The following is a 5,939-nucleotide window of genomic DNA, read 5'->3' as shown; positions in this document are numbered from 1 at the left end:
AAACTTCATGTGCATCTGTTCACCCACTGGGTGTATTATTTTACTTTGCAATCTTCTTCACTTGAGTCGATGTTGAGTGAACTTTCAAATCAGTGGGGGCACGTAGAGTGCACCCACTGGGTGTAGTCCCCGAGACTGTCGTCAAATGTTTGTTTCGGCGGGGGTCCTAGATCTTTGTTTATAATAAATCCACTCGGTCTCGAACGGATCCTGTCGAGTGAACTCTTAAACCAGTGGGGGCACGCCAAGTGCACCCACTGGGTGTAGTCCCCGAGACTGCAGTTGACTACAGGCAGTCGGTGGTGGTCTGAGACCCAATATTGTTGTTGCTTTTATCTTTTTCTGGGCGACTGGACTGATCAAGTCAAGTATCGAACCAAACTAGTGGGGGCACGCCAAGTGCACCCACTAGGTGTATCCCCGAGACTACTGTTGAATGTTTGATTCTGCAGTAGTGTTAGAACTCTTTTCATCACTCGGGAGCAAATAATCTTTGATTCTGTCAACTGATATATCTTATTTACTGACTTTAGAAATCCTGTGAGCTCATATCCCAATTTGCCGAATTCGAGAGGAAGTAGATCCAGCTCAATCTCGACCTGGACTTGGCCAAGTAGAACTTGCAGAAGGCCAAGGACGAAATAGCTGGTATGGAAGGTAAAAACTTGCCGACTGTGAGATTGAACTATCTCCTGTGTCATGTTCTCGTTCTTCTTTCTGAATCGAGTGTTGTTTATTATTTTTTAGAGAAAATAAGGCAGGCTCTGGCACAAAAGGATCTTGATCTTGCAGCGGCACAGAAAGAGGCCCAAGAGAAGACATCACTTGCCGACGAGAAGTTGGCTTCAGTCGGGACGTCAGTGGAAGACAACGCCAAGCTGAAGACTGCTCTTGCCGAAGCTAACAAGGAAGTGACACGTCTGAAGATGGACAAGGTAGCCCTGAACGACAAGATTGAAGATCTCTCTCGGAAGAGGGATGAGCTGGAGGCTTATCTGGAGGGACTTGCAAAGAAGTTATTCCTCATGGTTGAAGGTATTTTCTCCTGGTAGATTGGTTTCCCTTATTAGTTATTGATTCCTTAGACGGCTCTTTGACTCATTATTTTGCTGTGCTGTGCAGAATTTTGCCAAAACTTTGAAGAAGGGACTGGACGGATCGAAACGAACTTGGGTCCCATCAACTCTCCTGTTACGGATGAAACCGACATGAACATGCTCCGACTGGAATCTTGTCTTGCCAGTGTCGTGGATTATCTGGCCCAACTAAAGGTTGCGGTTTCCCAAGTCGACATGACACTCTGGTCGAAGGAGAGGTTCCAGAATGACCTCGAGTCTCTGATGACTCGACTCAATGAGATCCCCGGCTGAGTGCAAGCATGGAAGAAGTCCTCCGCCCGATGTGGTGCTGATGTGGCTCTGTGTCTGGTTCGTGTCCACTTCAAAGAGGCCAAGGAAGAGAAGCTAGCGGCGCTCAAGGTCGCCAACACCAAACATCGCCAGTTCCAGTCCTTCATGGAGACCTTCATTGAAGCAGCCACTCGGATGGAATTGACCTAGATGAGTTCATCGAGCTAGCCGGTCCTCCTTCAGAGGATTGAACAAACTTTAAGCCTTAATTAAATTTGCCTCGGAATGCCAAGTGGTTTTGTAACCGTTAAAACTCCTTTGGGCCTGATGCCCAAGCACTTTTATCTGTGGTTTAGAACCCTACGAGATTTATCTGAACTTTGTTTTTCTTTGAATATGTTTGTCCTCACCTTTGATGCTTTTGAATCTCTTGACTCCGAGTGAAACTTGATTCTTCAGTCGGAATTGTCACTGACTTTGTGATGCAGCTCCGTCGAGTGGGTCATGGACGAGAGCACTAGGTACTGTGCACGACCTACACCTCGTCGTCCTTGTGGATCGAGATGGAGCGGACGTTATACTTGTGGCGCAACTCCGTCGAGTGAGTCATGGACAAGAGCACTAGGTGTCGTGGACGACCTGCACCTCGTCGTCCTTGCAGATTAAGGTGGAGCGGACGTTGTACTTGTGGCGCAGCTCCGTCGAGTGGGTCATGGACAAGAGCACTAGGTGGTGTGCACGACCTGCACCTCGTCGTCCTTGCGGATTGATATGGAGTGGACGTTGTACTTGTGGCGCAGCTCCGTCGAGTGGGTCATGGACAAGAGCACTAGGTTCTATGCATGACCCGCACCTCGTCATCCTTGTAGATTAGGATGGTTTTTAACTTAGGTGAGTACAAGACTGCAGCTAAGCCTCAGAGTGGGAGGATTGCTCTCCACTCAGTAGGATTTTAGAAACTTAGGCGAGTACATGACTGCAGCTAAGCCTCCGAGTGGGAGGATTGCTCTCCACTCAGTAGGATTTTAGAAACTTAGGCGAGTACGTGACTGCAGTTAAGCCTCCGAGTGGGAGGATTGCTCTCCACTCAGTAGGATTTTAGAAGCTTAGGCGAGTACGTGACTGCAGCTAAGCCCCCGAGTGGGAGGATTGCTCTCCACTCGGTAGGATTTTAGAAACTTAGGTGAGTACGGGACTACAACTAAGCCCCCGAGTGGGAGGATTGCTCTCCATTCAGTAGGATTTTAGAAACTTAGGAGAATACGTGACTGCAGCTAAGCCTCCGAGTGGGAGGATTGCTCTCCACTCAGTAGGATTTTAGAAACTTAGGTGAGTACGTGACTGTAGCTAAGCCCCCGAGTGGGAGGATTGCTCTCCACTCGGTAGGATTTTAGAAACTTAGGCGAGTACGGGACTGCAGCTAAGCCCCTAGTGGGAGGATTGCTCTCCATTCAGTAGGATTTTAGAAACTTAGGCGAGTACGGGACTGCAGCTAAGCCCCTGAGTGGGAGGATTTCTCTCCATTCGGTAGGATTTTAGAAACTTAGGCGAGTACGGGACTGCAGCTAAGCCTCCGAGTGGGAGGATTGCTCTCCACTCGGTAGGATTTTAGAAACTTAGGCAAATCAGGTTCGCGGCTAAGCCTCCGAGTGGAGAGATCGCTCTCCATTCGGAGTAGTTTTTGGAACTTAGGCGAATCAGGTTTGCAGCTAAGCCACCCACTGGGGATTCATACATGTAACTTGAGAGGATAACAAGTATTAAGGCAGTACAAATTTTTTTGTCTTTGATAAGCAAACTGAACGATTCTTATTACAACTCACTTTCCCGAGTGCTTAAGTGTTAAAATGGCGGATCAGATCCGTGTTCCAAGCCGTGGCTCATCTTTCTTGTGTTCCACATTGTAAAGGTGATATGCTTTGTTGTGGATCACCTTGGTGATGATTAAGGGACCTTCCCAAGTAGGAGCCAGCTTATGAGACCGTTGCTGATCCACTCGGAGCACCAGGTCTCCTTCCTGAAATGCCCGACCTCTCACATTTCTGGCATGGAATCGACGAAGATCTTGCTGATAAATGGCCGATCGAATCAAGGCCATCTCTCTCTTCTTCCAGGAGGTCAACCGCATCTTGCCGTGCTTGCTCTGCTTCGGCCTCTGAGAAAAGTTCCACTCAGGGCGCGTTGTGAAGCAAATCGCTTGGCAGCACGGCTTCAGCCCCATAGATCATGAAGAAGGGAGTCCGACCAGTCGATCTATTTGGCGTTGTCATCAACCCCCAAAGGACGGAAGGTAAATCATCTACCTAGGCACCTGCTGCATGCTTGAGGTCATGCATCAACCGGGGTTTCAACCCTTGGAGGATCAAACCATTTGCTCTCTCTGCCTGTCCATTTGACTGCAGATGCGCGACAGACACGTAGTTGACCCGAGTTCCCTGGGAGGCGCAGAATGCTCTGAACTCGTCAGAATCAAAGTTGGAGCCATTATCTGTGATAATACTGTGAGGGACTCCATATCTGAACATCAGCTCTCTGATGAAACTATTTGCAGTGCTTGAATCGAGACTCTTGATAGGCTTGGCTTCGATCCATTTAGTGAACTTGTCGACTGCTACAAGCAAATGAGTGAAACCACTTCTGCCGGTCCTCAGGGGTCCAACTATATCCAATCCCCAAACAGAAAATGACCAGACGAGTGGAATGGTCTTCAAGGCTGAAGCGGGCTTGTGAGACATGTTGGAGTAGAACTGGCAGCCCTCACACTTGTCGACTATTTCCTTTGCTATTTCATTTGCACGTGGCCAGTAAAAATCTGCTCGGTATGCTTTGGCCACGATTGTCCGAGAGGACGCATGGTGACCACAGGTCCCCGAGTGGATATAATTGAAAATCATTCAACCTTCTTCTGGTGTAATGCATCATTGAGCAAATCTAGTCACACTTTCTCTGTACAGTCGCCCACCTATCACGGTGAAGGCTTTGGATCGACGGACGATCTGACGGGCCTCATCATCATCCTCTGGAAGCTCTTGTCTGAGTATGTATGCATCATATGGCACCGTCCAATCAGGGGTAATGACCAAAACCTCCATGGTTAGGTCGACCATGGCTGGAATTTCAACTTCAGTCTAGTCGGTGGAACTTTTCGGTTGTGGGGGCTCTTCTGTTAAAGGATCCTCTTGAACTGATGGAGTATGGAGATGTTCCAAAAACACATTGCTAGTAATAGGGTCGCGTTTGGAGCCTATCTTCGCCAGATCATCAGCTTCTTGATTCTTAACTCGGGGTATGTGGTGGAGTTCTAACCCTTCAAATTTCTTTTCGAACTTCCTCACTGCATTGCAATAGCCGGTCATAGCTGGGCTCCTAGTATCCCATTCTTTCATCACTTGATTGACCACCAAATTTGAGTCATCGTAGACCATTAGGCGACGGACGCCGAGTGAAATGGCCATATGCAACCCGTACAGAACCGCCTCATATTCAGCCTCATTGTTAGAGGAATCAAAGTGAATCTGGAGAACATAACTGAGCTTGTCACCTCGCGGGGATACCAGGACCACACCAGCACCAGAACCATTCAGCATCTTGGACCCATCAAAGAACATAGTCTAATGTTCCGAGTGAACTTGAGTCGGTTGCTACTGCTCACTCCACTCAACGAGAAAATTTGCTATTGCTTGGGACTTGATTGCTTTCTTTGCCTCAAACTTGATATCTAACGGAAGGAGTTCAATCGCCCACTTTGCCACTCGACGAGTTGCATCTCTGTTGTTCAGAATTTCTGATAATGGAGCATCATTGACAACTGATACCGAGTGATCTGAGAAGTAATGTGCAACTTTCTTTGTCGTCAAATAAATTCCATAAACCAACTTCTGATAATGAGGATATCTCTGCTTGGACGGAGTTAAGACTTCATAAATATAATACACTGGGCGCTGAACTTTGTAGGCTTTGCCTTCTTCTTCCCACTCGACCGTGAGCACTGTACTGAAAACTTGTCCAGTGGCTACGATATAAAGCAGTAAAGGCTCTTTGCTGATTGGAGCAACAAGCATCGGCTGGGTGGAAAATAGGGTTTTAAGCTCTGCAAACGCTGCGTCAGCTTCAGGAGTCCACTCGAACTTGTCAGATTTCTTCATTAGTCGGTAAATAGGTAATGCCTTTTCAGCGAGACGAGAAATGAATCGGCTCAATGCAGCCAGGCAACCAGTAAGCTTTTGGACATCATGCACATGCACATGGCGTTTAATTTAGAGGATTGCACCAACTTTTTGTGGGTTTGCATCGATCCCTCGTTCGGAAACGAGAAAACCGAGTAACTTTTCTCCTAGGACTCCAAATGTGCACTTTGATGGATTAAGCTTGATATCATACCTTCTCAGACTGGCAAAGGTTTCGGCGAGGTCAGTCAGTAGATCGGAACCTTTATGTGACTTGACCATGATGTCATCCATGTATGCTTCCACATTCCGACTGATTTGCGTGAGCAGGCACTTCTGAATCATGCGCATGAATGTGGCACCAACATTCTTGAGACCAAAAGGCGTGGTAACATAGCAAAAGCACCCAAATGGGGTGATAAAA

Source organism: Triticum aestivum, chromosome 5A, assembly GCF_018294505.1.
Source record: "Triticum aestivum cultivar Chinese Spring chromosome 5A, IWGSC CS RefSeq v2.1, whole genome shotgun sequence".
Taxonomy (NCBI): Eukaryota; Viridiplantae; Streptophyta; class Magnoliopsida; order Poales; family Poaceae; genus Triticum; species Triticum aestivum.
The sequence above is the reverse complement of the archived record's forward strand: the minus strand, read 5'-3'. Positions refer to the sequence as shown.